This window comes from Mobula birostris, chromosome 15 (assembly GCF_030028105.1).
Source record: "Mobula birostris isolate sMobBir1 chromosome 15, sMobBir1.hap1, whole genome shotgun sequence".
Taxonomy (NCBI): domain Eukaryota; kingdom Metazoa; phylum Chordata; class Chondrichthyes; order Myliobatiformes; family Myliobatidae; genus Mobula; species Mobula birostris.
The window spans coordinates 8,441,585-8,457,869 of NC_092384.1; the positions used below are offsets into that span (position 1 = coordinate 8,441,585).

The window sequence follows — 16,285 nt, forward strand, 5'->3', positions numbered from 1 at the left end:
TGACCACCTGGGCACATGAATCACAAGATTGGCATTCAAGGTCTAAGTATCCAGAATTCCATCTTCGGAGAGTCCAAAGCTCAAGGACCATGTTCATCAGATTTGTTCACAGCACCAGTAGGAATCTCTGCACACTTGCAAGTCCCCAGCACCATCTGTTGCAGGAGTGACCAAGATATACACCAAGAAACGCCCTAGTACACAGTCCCTTACATTGCAAACTTTGTTGACCAAGAACACACTCCACTGGAGTTCTGTATGGTCAAGAGTGATGACAAATTCACATTGGGAAGGACAGAATCACCAGTACACAAATTGCATGTCTATGTCTTTTATTGTTACAATCACCACAACTAACCCACAATACCACATAATCCTGAGTAACCCACAAAATGCTGGAGGAATACTGGACAAGCTGTCCTCTACAATCACTCTGAGCACCGGTGCCCCACAAGGCTATGTACTCAGCCCCCTGCTGTACTCACTGTACACCCATGATTGCGTAGCCAAGTTTCCATCAAACTCAATATATAAGTTTGCTGATGACACAACAATTGTAGGACATATCTCGGGTAATGATGAGTTTGAGTACAGAGAGGAAATTAAGAACCTGGTGGCATGGTGCGAAGACAATAACCTATCCCTCAACATCAGCAAGACGAAGGAATTGGTTGTTGACCTCAGAAGGAGTAGCGGACCGCACGACCCAATTTACATCGGTGGTGTGCAAGTGGAACAGGTCAAAAGCTTTAAGTTCCTTGGGGTCAATATCACAAATGACCTGACTTGGTCCAATCAAGCAGAGTTCACTGCCAAGAAGGCCCACCAGCAACTTTACTTCCTGAGAAAACTAAAGAAATTTGGCCTGTCCCCTAAAACCCTCACTAATTTTTATAGATGCACCGTAGAAAGCATTCTTCTAGGGTGCATCACAACCTGGTATGGAAGTTGTCCTGTCCAAGACCGGAAGAAACTGCAGAAGATCATGAACATAGCACAGCACATCACACAAACCAATCTTCGGTCCGTGGACTCACTTTACACCGCACGCTGTTGGAGCAGTGCTGCCAGGATAATCAAGGACCCGACCCACCCAGCCAACACGCTTCTCATCCCTCTTCCCTCCGGGAGAAGGCTCAGGAGCTTGAAGACTCGTACGGCCAGATTTGGGAACAGCTTCTTTCCACCTGTGATATGACTGCTTAACGGATCCTGACCCGGATCTGGGCCGTACCCTCCAAATATCCGGACCTGCCTCTCGGTTTTTACTTTCCATTACTACCTTACTTTCCATTTTTCTATTTTCTATTTATGATTTATAATTTAAATTTTTAATATTTACTATCGATTTGTAATCCAGAGAGCAGGAAGCGCAGAATCAAATATCACTGTGATGATTATACGTTCTAGTACCAATTGTTTGGTGACAATAAAGTATAAAGGAATTCAGCAAGTCAGGCAGCATCTATAAACACACCCAAGTTCCTCCTGCGTTTTATGTATGAGGTCAGTAGTAGGGACTCAAAAGATATGAGGTTAAAACAGGAAAGTGACTCTGAGGTAAGAAAAAATTCAACCAGGATTTTATTGAATGAGGGAGCAAAGGAGTCAGGCAGCTCCATTACAGGCACAACCCTCCCCACCATCAAAATTAATCTTCAAGAGGTGGTGCCTCAGGAGGGCAGCTTCCATCATTAAGGGCCCTCACCACCCAGGACATGCTCTCTTCCCATCACAGAGCACCTGAAAACCCACACGTAACATTATAGGAATAGTGCCTTCCCCTCTGCTATCAAATTTCTGAATGGCCCGAGAACACTGCTGCTTTTACACTATTCTGTTTTTGTAACTCTCAGTAATCTTTTTTATGTCTTGCATGTACTGCTGCCACAAAGCAACAGATTATATGACACAAGTGTGTGATAATAAACCTGGTTCTCGTTCTGAACAGAATGGCCTTCTGCTGCTTCTATTCTTTATGCTCTCACTGTAATTCCATATTTCCATTCTTCTCCTGTGCTTAGCTGGAGACACGCACTCTTTTCGATTTGATCTCAAAGGAACCAGGGCCTCAGTCAACATTTTGTGCCCAAGAAGCCTCTTGAAGCTGATACATTAACCCTGTTTGCCTCTCTCACAGATGCTGCAGGCCAGCAAAGTGTTGATTTTAGTGCAGTTTTCTAGCATCCGCAAGATTTCTTTTTCATTTCCATTTCCTCAAACACGTTGTTTGTGCACAAGTCCAGGGCCTTTCTTCCCTTTGTCTATTCCACCATTTGACAAGATCATAGCAGATCTATCATCCAATTCCTTGTTGCATGAACCCCCTAAAAATGTTAGGACAACACAGAACTCCCAGCCTCAGAATTCAGAGTTTAAACAGGTTCGCCCTTTGTGAAACAGAATTCCAAACAGCTGCCTTTCTCTACTTGTAGCAGCTTCATGCTAGGAGGGTTTGCCTCCAACTGCTAGACCACGTTTCTTCCAGCAAGTTTGTCCATCTCTATATAGCCAAAAAAACCCAATCCTTAACATATCCAGAACATCAAACCCATCTTAATCTTCTAAATTCCAGGGAATACAACCCTAATTTTTGCAGGGCAACACAGTGGCACAGCACTGAGCCATTGCCTTTCAGCTTTAGAGATCTGTGTTCAATCGGACACCGACTGCGTGGAGTTTGCATGTGCGCCATGAGACCACATGGGTTTCCACCAGGTGATTAGCTATCCTCCCACATCCCAAGAACATGTGGTTTGGTACACTAATTGGTCACTGTAAATTACCATCAGTGTGGAGGTGACTGGTAGTATCTTGGGGAAAGTTAATGGGAATGTCATGAGAATACACATAGATCAGAATCAGAATTAACATCACTGCCATACATCGTGAAATTTGTTGTCTTTGCAACAATGTAATACATTATAATAGAGAAAATAAGTGCATTACAGTAAAATATATAAACTAGTTAAAGTAAATTAGTTGTGCAAAAATAGAAATCAGTAGTGAGGTAGTGTTCGTGAGCTCAATGTTCATTCAGATATCAGATGACAGAAGGAAAGAAGCTGTTCCTGAATCATTGACTTTGTGCCTTAAGGCTCCTGTACCTCCTTCCTGATGCGAGCAATGAGAAGAGAGCATGTCTTGGGGGAGGGGGGTCTTTAGTGATGGATGTCAACTTTTTGAGGGATCACTCCTTGACGATGTCCTGCACACTATGAAGTGTCCATGATGAAGCTGACTAATTTCTGCACCTTGATTCGATCCTGGGCAGTAGCCCACCCTCCCATACCAGAGTGTGTTGCAGCCACTCAGAATGTTCCGCGGAACATTTGTAGAAATTCGTGAGCGTCTTTGATGACATATCAAATCCCCTCAAACTCCTAATGAAATATGGCCGCTGTCACGCCTTCTTTGTAGCTGCATTGATATGTTGGGCCCAGGATAGGTCCTCAGAGATATTGACGCCCAGGAACTTGAAGTTGCTCACTCGTTCTGCTTCTGGTCCCTTCTACTTCAGGTTAATGTAGGATTAGCATAAATGAGTATTTGGTGGTTGGCACAGACTCAGTGAACCAAAAAGCCTATTTCTACAATGTTTCCATGAACCTAATTTATCCCTTACACTGCAAGTGCCATAAGTCCCAAACTTGGTGGTTAACCCTGAAGCTCCTTGGGATATCTTACTTACCTAACATTGAACATAGAACAGTTCAGCGCAGTACAGTACAGTCCTTTAGCCTAAGATGTTTTGCCGAACTTTTAGCCTACTCTTAGATCAATCCAACCCTTCCCTCCTGCATAAGCATTGATTTTTCAATCAACCACATGCCCATCTAAGAGTATCTTAAATGCTCCTAATGTGTCTGCAGGGCACCCAGCAGGGCATTCCACACAGTTACGTCTCACTGCATAAAAACTTCTTACTTTTGACATTCCTCCAATCACTTTAAAATGGTGCTCCCTGGTATTAGCCAATTCTACTCTGGGAAAAAGTCTTTGGCTGTTCACTTTTCTTTTAAGAGATACAGCACAGTAACAGGCCCTTCCAGCACAATGAGCCTCAGCCGCCCAATTTCACCCATGTGACCAATTAGCCTACGAACCCATCCGTAAGTCTTTTGCAATGTGGGAAGAAGCTGGAACACCCGGAGGAACCCCACATGGTCACAGGGAGAATGTACAAACTCTTTACGGACAGCGACAGGAATTGTATCTGGGTTGCTGGTGTTGTGTTAACCACTAGGCTACCATGCCACCTCTTAATCTATGCCCCTCACCATCTTGTACAGCTCTAGCAAGTCACCTCTGATCCTAACGGTACATAAGTATGAGTTAGAGCAGAAGTAGCAGTATCTGCTGGGAGGTGTGCTCCAGTGGGAAGCACAGTCACAGCTGGTATATTGCCTGCTGACTGCAGAACAGCAGCATTTCAGGGCAGGCTGCCTCAGTACTTCGGGAGGCTGATGAAGGTGAGAATTCAGAAGGGCAGGTGAGCATGTACATCTCTATCTCTCTGTGTGTATGTGTGCTTTGCAAAGAGATTGAAATTTTACAGCAGAATTTCTCCTTTCTTTATCTTTTCTTCCTTCTGGTTCCCACCTTCCCCGTATTCTTCTCACATGCCCATCAGCTTTCTTTGGTGCCCTCTCCTCTTCCCCTTTCTCCCACAGTCTAATTTCCTCTATCAGATTCCTCCTCCTTCAACCCTTCACTCTTCCACCTATGCCCTCACAGCTTAATTTTTTTTCAAGAGGGCGAACCCTTGCAAGGTGGCAGAAGTAGAAAGGGTGAGCAGTTTCAAGTGCGTGGATGTCAACTGCTAAGGATCTATCCTGGGCCCAACAAATCTAGTCAGCTCCATCTTGGGCACTAGCCTACAAAGTACCCAGGACGTCTTCAGGGAGCCGTGTCTCAGAAAGGCAGCGTCCATTATTAAGGACCTCCAGCACCCAGGACATGCCCTTTTCTCACTGTTACCATCAGGTAGGAGGTACAGAAGCCTGAAGGCACACACTCAGTGATTCAGGAACAGCCCCTCTGCCATCCAATTCCTAACTGGACATTGAATCTTTGGACACTACCTCACTTTTTTAAAAAAATATACAGTATTTCTGCTTTTTTGCACTTCTTCAAAATCTATTCAATATATGTAATTGATTTACTTGTTTATTTATTATTATTGTTTTTATTTTTTTCTCTCTTCTATATTATGTATTGCATTGAACTGCTGCTGCTAAGTTAACAAATTTCACGTCACATGCCGGTGATAATAAACCTGATTCTGATTCCGACCTTCAAAAGGCGATGCCTCAAAAAGGTAGCATCCATCATTAAATATCTCCAGCACCCAGGACCTGCCCTCTTTCCATTGCTACCATACAGAAATCTGAACAAATGCACTCAACATTTCAGGAACAGCTTCTTCCCCTCCATCAACAAGTTTCATAATGATACAATGCCACTTCAGTTTTCTCCCCTCTCTTTTTGCACAACTTATCTAGTGTATATATATATATAAAAAAAATAGGCATCCGTTAGTCTCGTGAGACCATGGATTTGCACCTTGGAAGGTTTCCAGGGTGCAGGCCTGGGCAAGGTTGTATGGAAGACCAGCCGTTGCCCATGCTGCAAGTCTCCCCTCACCATCATTTTTATTACTATGTACTTCGACGTACTGCTGCCATAAAATAACAAATTTAATGACATACGGCAGTGATATTAAACCGGATTCTAATTCTAATTTATTCCCTCCCCAACACCCTAGCTTGCCCCTCACCTGCCAGCTTGTACTCCTCCCCCAACACCCACCTTCTTATTCTGGCTTCTTCACTCATCTCTTCCAGTCCTGATGATGGGACTTGGCCTGAAATGTCAACTGTTTATTCATTTCCACAGACGCTGTATAAACTGCTGAGTTCCTCCAGCACTTTGTGTGTTGCTCTAGATTTCAACCATCTGCAGAAACTCTTGTATTTAAGATTAAGTACATTTATATTGCATGGGATCGTTCTATGTGGAAAGCCATGATCGCCCAATCATGTAATGCGCAAGAACATGAAGAAGAAATTGCAATTGCTGGGTATTACATTTCTCTTACTTAAGCTGTCTACATCTCTTAAGCCACTTGAAGAGCTTAGTTTATAGCATGAAGCTGTTATCACTGATTTGGAAATCACTGAAGGAACTCGGCCCAAAATGGGTGACTGCTTATTCCCCTCCCATAGGGACTGCCTGACCTGCTGAGTTCCTCCAGCATTTTGTGTGCGTTGACCTGTGAGGTATTGAGTTATCAGGGCAGAGAAGAAGAATAATTTTTTCTCCCTCAGAGGGCTGCTCTCTTCCTCAAAGAACAGTGAGGTGTACAAATTCCTGAAACAGAGGGGCATGGAGGGAATGAAACTTTACCAAGGAGTACAAGTTGAGGGTACAATCAGATCAGCCCAGATCTTATTAAGTGGCAGAGCAGGATTGATAAGCCTGTAATGACTGTGATTTCCAAATGAAAACTCAAGCAAGCTTCATATGCTCATGATTTCATTTGGAAATCACAGTCATTGCAGATCATCCCTGAGTTACAATCACCCTGTTCAAGGACATCCTATATACAAATGAGCTCCCATAAGATTATTGAATTTAAAAATCTAGCATATGTACATACATTTATTCCTACAAATAACTGTAGCTTCCTCACTCTTGCCATTTTTAGTAATTGTTCTTCTTTAATAGATTTTTGGGCTTCTGAAGCCATTTAATACAATACAGTAGAGGTGTGGTTATCATATCAAGTGATTCTTGTGTCATTCCTGACTTACGGACAAAATCGTCTTAAGATTGTCTATAAAAATGGACCTGGTTTGATACCCTGGTACGTGCTGCATTTGAAAATTAGACAGAGGAATGCTCTGCCTGCAATATGTAATGTTGTCACAGCTCTTGAGAAAGACTGCTTTCCCAGTACGTGGTTGAGTGCAGGAGTCTGAAGTTCACTCACCAGACATACAAATGGAATCATGGAAACATAGGATCGAGAGGTCACTCAGATCCCCACAAATACCCTCCCGGAGAAAAAAAGCAGTCTCCCTCCACAGGCTGCTATCTGGTTCTAAATTGGGAATCTATCCAATTTCCTTCTCAGAGACTCAATGCGGACAATATTAACTGAGTTTTGTAATTAATTACAATGTGGAAGAGATCGTCTCAGGCAGAGGGAGAATATTTTATATTGCGAGCAAAGACAGACAGTAAGTAGTTTCCCTGTACATGAGTAATAGTTGGAGGAACTCGGGGGGGGGGGGGGTGGTTGTGATCAGGCAGCATCTATGAAGAGGAATGCACAGTCGACATTTCACAATCTCTGACACAAACGATGCACTTCACTAAATAATGTATTTCCATAAAGCTAATCTTTACATTGCTTATGATGTTTGTCACTTCTGACAGAATTGGATGACAGTTTTTTTCCGTCAACATCTAGTACTATGCAAATTACTACAGCATACATCCTGCTTTTCAGAGGACTCCAATTTCTCTTTTTAAATTCCCTAATAAGGTGAAACTTGACTACAAATTAGACGAGCTTCAATTTTTGCCAACAGCTCCTCACTGAATGCTTTCTCTCAGCCCATGTAAACAACATTCATGGAAATTCTCCTGCCAGCTACTTCAGCTGCTTCTATATAGATCAATAGCCATCAATTATTAAATGTGACATATCTTTTTTACCTAATGCTGGAGCTCTCCAGTCAGATTCACTCACTATGTCCCTGATTATAGATACATAATTTCCCAACAACTTGTACTTTCAGGCTTACTGGTCTGTAATCATCTGGTTTCCAAAGCACCAGACTGATAGGTGCAATTTTCTAAAGAGACAGCTCCCAAATTTATGAAGTATACAGATAATTGTGCAATGTTCTTAACCACTTATTTTAAAACTCAAGACAGGACCATCTAATCCTCAAGATTTATCACAACATACTGCCATGATTTTCTTTTTTTCTTAATGTTTAATTTGCTTATTTGGACTTGGTAAATCTTCTCCCTGATTCAATATCAATTTCCTCAACATAAGCGGCAAGCAAACTCCTGCGGAAAAATAAACAAAAAAACTGCAGCTTCTGGAAATCTGAAATAAAGATAAACAATGTTGGAAGTAACAAGCAGGTCAGTCAGCATCTGTGGAAAGCAAAACAGTTAACATTTCAGGTTTGGAACCCTTCAGAATTAGTAGAGTGAAAAATAAGCTCTGAGTAGTGACTGCGAGAGGGGTGTAGAAACATTGTAAAATCTCTGACAGGGTGAGACCAATTTTTTCTTGGGAGTGCAGTTAGAGAAGCATTTATAAGCACATAATGCTTCTTCATATGTGTAATGTGTTGTTAATGGAGAGGCTATGTGACAATCCTAGCAAGTCAGACTATATAAGGAGATGCAACACTTGCTCTTTCACCTCTTCCCCCAAGAACCTAAGTGTTCTTCCTGGTAGGCAATGATCCCTTTGCACTTCTTTCAATCCAATGTAAAGCATTCAATGTTCACAGTGGGATTCCTCCACATTTGAGAAACCAAATGCAGACTAGGTGACTGTGATCACCTTACAGCGGACAACAGCAGTCACCCTGAGTTTCCTGTCACCTGCATTTTTAGCTTCCCCGTACCAATCTGATGCCCCTCAACGTCCAACCCTACCATCCTGAGAGGTGAAAATGGATAACAGGGCATTGATGAAGCTGTATAGGCCATGCAATGGATTACAAATGCGTTCATGAACTCCAACCATACCATTGACTTCAGAGGACGATGGGTACAGGAGGTCATCGATGGCCTATGCTAAGGGCCCAGGTTAAGTAAATATACCACTCTGGTGACCTGCCATCTGTGGCTTCTGCACTATTCCAATGAGGCCCAACACTAGCTTGTGGAATAACACCTCACTTTGGTACACTGCAGCTTCACAGATTTAATATTGAAATTTTCTCCCTCCCTTCTTAAAGAGTGGAGTAACATTTGAAATTTTCCAGTCCTCTGGAAACATTCCAGAATCTAGCGATCCTTGAAAGATCTTTACTAATGTCTCCACAATCACTTCAGTTACCTTTTCCAGAACCCCGGGTTGCTGTCCATCTGACTTACCTAACTTCAGACCTTTCAGATTCCCAAGCACATTCTCATTAATAAAGGCAACTACACTCACTTCTGCTCCCTGACACACTCAATTTTTCTGCATATTGCTAGTGTCTTCCACGGTGAAGACTGATACAAAATACTTATTACATTCACCTGCCATTTCTTTGCCCTTCATTACTACCTTTCCAGCATTATTTTCCAGCAGTCCAATATTCTCTCTCAACTCTCTTTTACTCTTTATATATCTGAAAAAAAACCTCTGGTATTTTCTTTAATATTATTGGCGAACAACTTCTCCTTTTTTCTCCTTATAGTTTTTTTATAAGTTGCTATCTGTTAGTTTATAACAGCTTCTTGACCCTCTAACCTCCCACTATTATTTGCTATATTATATCCTCTCTTTTGCTTTGATGCTGTCCTGTGAGCCAAGGCTTCCTCATCCTCCCTTTAGAATATTTCATCCTTGGATGTATTTATCTGCATCTTCCGAATTGTCCCTAGAAACTCCAGTCATTTTATCTTTTTCCTCTCAAACTGCAGGGTAAATTCTAGCATATTACAATCGCTGCCTCCTAAAGTTCTTTTATCTTAAGCTCCCTAATCAAATCTGATACATTACGCAACACCCGATCCAGAATTTCCTTTCCAGTAGTGGGCTCAACCACAAGCTGTTCTAAAAAGCCATCTAGTAGCTTTTACGTTTTATATCCCTTGCAAGTTTTTTTTCATCCTTCTTTTTGACGACTTTCCTTTCTGCTTTGTCTCTCCCAGTGACCATGATCGGCTGCCAGTCATTGACTTTGTGCATAACTTTGTCTTTAGTTTGACGTTGTCCTTTCTCTTTCCAGAGGAGCTTTTTCACTTTAGGATATAAAATAGTTCTGTAATTACCTCAATTCCTTTTTTAAACACTTCATACTGGTCTGTGCTTTAGTGACTAACAGATTTGTCCAATTTAATTGAAGTGAAGGTGAACCACACCCAAATCTATAACCTTCATAGCTGTTGTACATTTCTCCTGTTTAAATACATCATTGAACTTAATTACAATTGCTATTTGATAAATGGCCACACGTTAGGCTCTTAAATTTGGCTCCATATTCTGTAAAGAATCCAATTTGGCCTACACACTCGTAAAAAAAAAGCTTTCTTGAAACTATTCTTAAAAAATTACTGTTTCTCATAACTATTGCCTTTACTACATTTGTCCAATCTCAGAAATTCGACACTGTAGTTCACCGACAACTCACATGATCACTATGTCCTTTCTTGATTATTTAACTCTGCAGTCTCCACAGTGTTTTTATCTCCATGCAATGGCTTCAGCACAACAGCTTCTCCCCACCTCCCCCAACCCTCGCTTGTTCTCCCCGTTCTTCAGGTGAACCAGTTAACTACATTCCCATTTCAAGTCCTGAATATTCACACTATCACATTACACACTTGAATCTGTACCTGTACTTCATTCAGTTTCTCCTTATGCTCTGTGCAATGCTCATTTCACATGCACTTACGTAGATTACTTTACTCGTATCCGTATCCCTCTCCCTCTCCCGTGGCCAGATCCATTCATAGTCATACTTTATTGATCCCGGGGGAAATTGATTAAAATTGATTCATCCTTCACTCCTGGAGCCTGCTGGAAGCCCAGTTTATTCCAACACTCACAGGTCGGGCAGTATCTGTGGAAAAGATCGGTCGACATTTCGGGCCAGAACCCTTCATCAGGACTGTAGAGGGAAGGGCAGAGGCCCTATAAAGAAGGTGGGGGGAGGGTGGGAAGGAGAAGGCTTGTAGGTTCCAGGTGAAAAACCAGTAAGGGGAAAGATAAAGGGTGGGGGAGGGGAGACAGGGAGGTGATAGGCAGGAAAGGTGAAGAAGGAATAGGGAAAACACAATGGGTAGTAGAAGGAGGCGGAACCATGAGGGAGGTGATAGGCAGATGGGGGAGGGGGCAGAGTGCATAGGGATGGGGGAAGGGAGGGGGAGGGAATTACCAGAAGTTGGAAAATTCTATGTTCATACCAAGGGGTTGGAGACTACCTAGACAGTATATGAGGTGTTGCTCCTCCAACCTGAGTTTAGCCTCATTGTGGCAGTAGAGGAGGCCATATATGGACATATCTGAATGGGAGTGGGAAGCAGAGTTGAAGTGGGTGGCTACTGGGAGATCCCGTCTGTTGTGGCGGACGGAACGGAGGTGCTCAATGAAGCGGTCCCCCAATCTGCGTCGGGTTTCACCGACGTAGAGGAGGCCGCACCTGGAGCACCAGATTGCTTCCCACTCCCATTCAGATATGTCCATACATGGCCTCCTCTACTGCCATGATGAGGCTAAACTCAGATTGGAGGAGCAACACCTCATATACTGTCTCGGTTGTCTCCAGCCCCTTGGTATGAACATAGAATTCTCCAACTTCCAGTAATTCCCTCCCTCTCCCTTCCCCTTTCCCTATGTCACTCTTCCCCCTCCCCCAGCTGCCTATCACCTCCCTCATGGTTCCACCTCCTTCTACTACCCATTATGTTTTCCCTATTCTTTCTTCAGCTTTCCTGCCCATCACCTCCCTGCCTCCCCTCCCCCACCCCTTTATCTTTCCCCTTACTGGTTTTTCACCTGGAACCTACCAGCCTTCTCCTTCCCACCCTCCCCCCACCTTCTTTATAGGGCCTCTGCCCCTTCCCTCTACTGTCCTGATGAAGGGTTCCGGCCCGAAATGTCGACCGATCTTTTCCACGGATGCTGCCTGACCTGCTGAGTTCCCCCAGCGTGTTGTGAGTGAACTGGAATCCTTCACTTGCCTGGGTATAATATCTAATGGAGCACTACACTCATAGCCCTGTTTAACTGTGTTCTTCGGAAGAGATCCACCTTCCTATGATACTTTGTGAGTATTCACAGTATCCAGTAGTTAGTTCATCATTGGAATCCATAGTCTTTGAGTAGAGACCATCTGCCACTTATCTAGTGAACAGACACACCCCTTCAGCCCACAATGCTGTGCCAAACCAATTAAGCTAACGAAACCTGATTACAATCCCCCATCTTCAATTTGTTTTCTATATAGTGCCAATTCATATTTACAGCACGCCAATCGAACTCAGATCCCGTCCCACCCTGGTACAGATGCCACTGGGCATTCAGTACCCTATGCCAACGGTGAGCCTTGCATGAGCTTTCATGTGAGATGACACCAGAGCCAACCTCACCCAAGGTTTTCCCAGGGAGTAAATAGCAGGGTCTTGTCCTGGCAGGAACTATACTACTTTAATGTGAAACATCTGCTTTGAATCATTTCAGAGACTTCATCGACACTCGTTATCCTGGGCTTTTGTGTCAAATCACCAGCTGAGTGACCCCCAGAGGTATTCTGTGTTCTCAGAAGTGTTATCAGCACAATTACTCAGAGTACTTGGAGGCACATGATAAAATAGGCCATAGTCAGCATGGTTTTCTCAAAGGAAAACAATTACCTGACAAATCTGTTTGCATTCTTCGAAGAAATAACAAGCAGGACAGACAAAGGAGAATCAGTTGATATTGTGTACTTGGATTTTCAGAAGGCCTTTGACAAGGTGCCACACATGAGGCTGCCTAACAAGCTACGAGCCCATGGATAAAGCAGTAGCTGCTTGGCAGGAGGCAGAGTGGGAATAAAGGGAGCCTTTTCTGGTTGGCTGCTGGTGACTAGTTGTGTTCCACAGGGGTCTGTGCTGGGACTGATTCTTTTTACATTATATGTCAATGATTTGGATGATAGAATTGAAAGTTTTGTTGCAAAGTTTACAGATGATATGAAGATAGGCCGAGAGGCAGGTAGTTTTGAGGAAGTAGAGAGGCTACAGAAGGACTTAGATTAAGAGAATGGTCAAAGAAATGGTGGATGGAATACATTGGATCTCCCCCTCCCCCTCTCAAATCTCTTACTAGTTCTTCTTTCAGTTAGTCCTGACGAAGGGTCTTGGCCCAAAATGTCGACTGTACCTCTTCCTAGAGATGCTGCCTGGCCTGCTGCATTCACCAGCAACTTTTATGTGTGTTGATGGAATACAGTGTCGGGAAGTGTATGGTTGTGCACTTTGGTAGAAGAAATGAAAGGGCTGACTATTTTCTAAATGGAGAGAAGATACAAAAAATCTGAGGCATAAAGAGACTTGGGAGTCCTTGTGCATGATTCTCTAAAGGTTAATTTGTAGGTTGCTTCTGTGGTGAGGAAGGCAAACGCAATGTTAGCATTCATTTCAAGGAGACTAGAAAATAAAAGCAAAGATATAATATTCAGACTTTATAAAACACTGATGAGGCCTCACTTGGAGTATTGTGAACAGTTTTGGGCCCCTCATCTTAGAAAGGGTGTGCTGAAAGGAGGAGGTTCTTGAAAATAATTCCAGGATTGAAAGGGTTGTCATATGAACAGTGTCTGATGGCTCTGGGCCTGTATTCACTAGAATTCAGAAGAATGGGGGGGTGACCTCACTGAAACTTATCAAATGGTGACAGGTCTTGAGGGAGTGGATGTGAGAGGATGTTTCCTATAGTGGGAGAGTCTAAAACCAGACAATACAGACTCAGAATAGAGGAGCATCCTTTTAGAACGGAGATGAGGAGGAATTTCTTTAGCTTGAGTTTAGTGAATCTGTAGTATTTTTTGCCACAGACAGCTGTGAAGGCCAAGTCTTTGTGTATATTTAAGGCAGAGGTTGATAGATTCTTGATTGGTCAGAGCGTGAAGGGATACAGGGAAAAGGACAGAGATTGGAGCTGAGAAGAAAATTGGATCAGCCATGATGAAATGGCAGAACAGATTCGATGGGCCAAATGGCCTAATTCTACTCCTGTATCTTACGGTCTAAGTAGCAAAGCTGAACCACAGACTCCAACATCCCTATTCACCTCCTATCTAGGTACTTGCAGCCCACTGGAACGAACACTGAATTCTCCAACTTCGGGTAAACTACTCTCTCATCATTTTCTGTTTTCATGGAGAATTCAATAGTCACTGAAATGGTTAAATTACAAGTAACAAACTTTCCTCTATGAAATGCCTTGTCAAAGCTCACTATTCGTTTCTCATCACCTGATCTGTGTTAACCCACCTCCCTATGGGCTTTAATGCTGAGGCTTTTTAAGACCACATAAATCTGTATTTGGTGTGCTGCGAGCTGTTTACCGGCCCATATCTAAGAAAGGATGTGCTAGCATCTGAGTGAGTCCAGAGGACGTTCATGTGAATGATCTTGGGAATGAAAGGGTTAATGTACGAGGATGCCATTGATGACTCTGAGCCTGTACTCACTGGTACAGTGAGAATGGTGTACCATTTCACTGGTAGAGTGAAATGATAAGAATGGTGGGGGGTGGCGGGGAGGAGAGAGAAAGAGAAGAATCTCATAGAAACCTACCAAATATTGAAAATCCAAGACAGAGTGAATGCAGAGAAGATGTTTCCTATTGTAGAAGAATCTAGGACCAGAGTGCACAGCTTCAGAATATAAGGGTGTCACTTTAGAACAGAGATAGGAGGAATTTCTTTACCCAGAGGGTGATGAACTTGTGGAATTCATTGCCTCAGATGGCTATGCAAACCAAATCACTCCGTATATTTAAAGCAGAGGTCTTTAGGTTCTTGATCAGTCAGGACGCCAAAGGTTACAGGGAGGAGGCAGGCAAATTGGATACAGCGGAAAAATCAATCAGCCATGATCAAGCAGAGTCAATGGCAGAATGGCCTAATTCTGCTCCCATGTTTTATATCTTTCAACTCACTCCTCCTCCCAGCTCTGCTTTGAAAACTGACACCCTTCTACCTGCCCCTCCACCCCTAGCCCAAGAGCTGAAGAAGGGTTCTCCTTCCACAGATGCCACTGGACCAGTGGTGCTCTTCCTGCATTATGTTTTTCTTTCAAATTCCAGCATTTACAGTATTATTTGTTTTCCCATCTACTGATATAGGAGCCGCTGCCTCAGACCCAGGCTCAACCCTGACCTCCAATGTCATGTGTCGTTCTTCCATGACTGCCGAGTGCTCTGCTTTCCTCCCATGTCGGTTGATAGGTTAATCAGCCACTGTAGATTGCCCTTGGGGGGTACGTAAGTGGTTGGAGAGTTGTGGAGAATGAACTGTGATTAACGTAGGAGTAGTGTAATGGTGGTTGACGGTCAATGTGGACTGAAGGTGGTTCGTGTATCTCTATAAATGAGTTTGTGATACATCTCCAGGGCACAGTTCATGATCTCCACAAGGACCAGTTCTACTGAGACTGATTGCCCGAAGTCGCTAGCCATTCTGAGGCTATGCATCATAATCACAAAGAGGAGGAGGAGTAGGGGATGAAAATGCTCAGAATGCTGGATAAATATAGAATCCGGAAAGGGCAAATCAGACAACCGGTAAAGATTAAGGGGCAGGGGCGGGGCCCACAAACTAACCTGAACTGCCAACCTTGCTTGCTCCCCTCCACAGAATCTGCCCAAATCCCTGCATAATATTCTGTAATTGCCAATCACTGAAACATTTTGCTTTCTTTTGTAGAGTTATTTAGGAAAACAAATTCAGAGAGAAGCAGGTTTGTAATCATTTCTCTCCCATTAGCATGACCTTGGAAAACGCCATCAATTGGAAGGTTGCTCAAGCTCCAAATTTATTTGAAGTACACTTTAAATTTCAAAGTAAATTTATTATCATGGTAAATATATGTTGCCATATACTACCATGAAATTAGTCTATTTTCTGGAAATGCTTGCAAGAAAAGAAACACAATAGAATTTATGAAAATGTACACACCTACACATAACAAATACTGACAAACAACCAATGTGCAAAAGGAGGACAAAATCATGCAAATAATGACATATGTACGTAAATAAATAATACTGCACTGTAGAGTCCTTCAAAGTGATTCTATAGGCTGTAGAGTCATTTCAAGAGTTGAGGTGAGTGAAGTTATCTATGCCGGTTCATGAGCCTAATCGCTGATGGGTAATAGCTGTTCCTGAACCTGGAGCTGTGGGACCCAAGGCTCTTGTACCTCCCATAGGTAAAGTACAGGAACTTGCAGTCCTGTAAAATAAATGCTTTTGTAGAGTGTAGAGTGCTTAGTCCAAACTGCAGGGTGAACTATTTGGCAAGTTGTATTGGCAAGAGGCACAGGATCA

The 16,285-nt window shown here is 43.0% G+C and overlaps 1 protein-coding gene across 9 annotated transcripts in view; it reads right to left on the reverse strand.

Moving 5' to 3' along the window:
- Nucleotides 1-16,285, reverse strand: part of mtss1lb (MTSS I-BAR domain containing 2b) — a 205,388-nt gene that overhangs the window by 168,090 nt on the left and 21,013 nt on the right. The gene's annotated exons all lie outside the window — the stretch shown is intronic.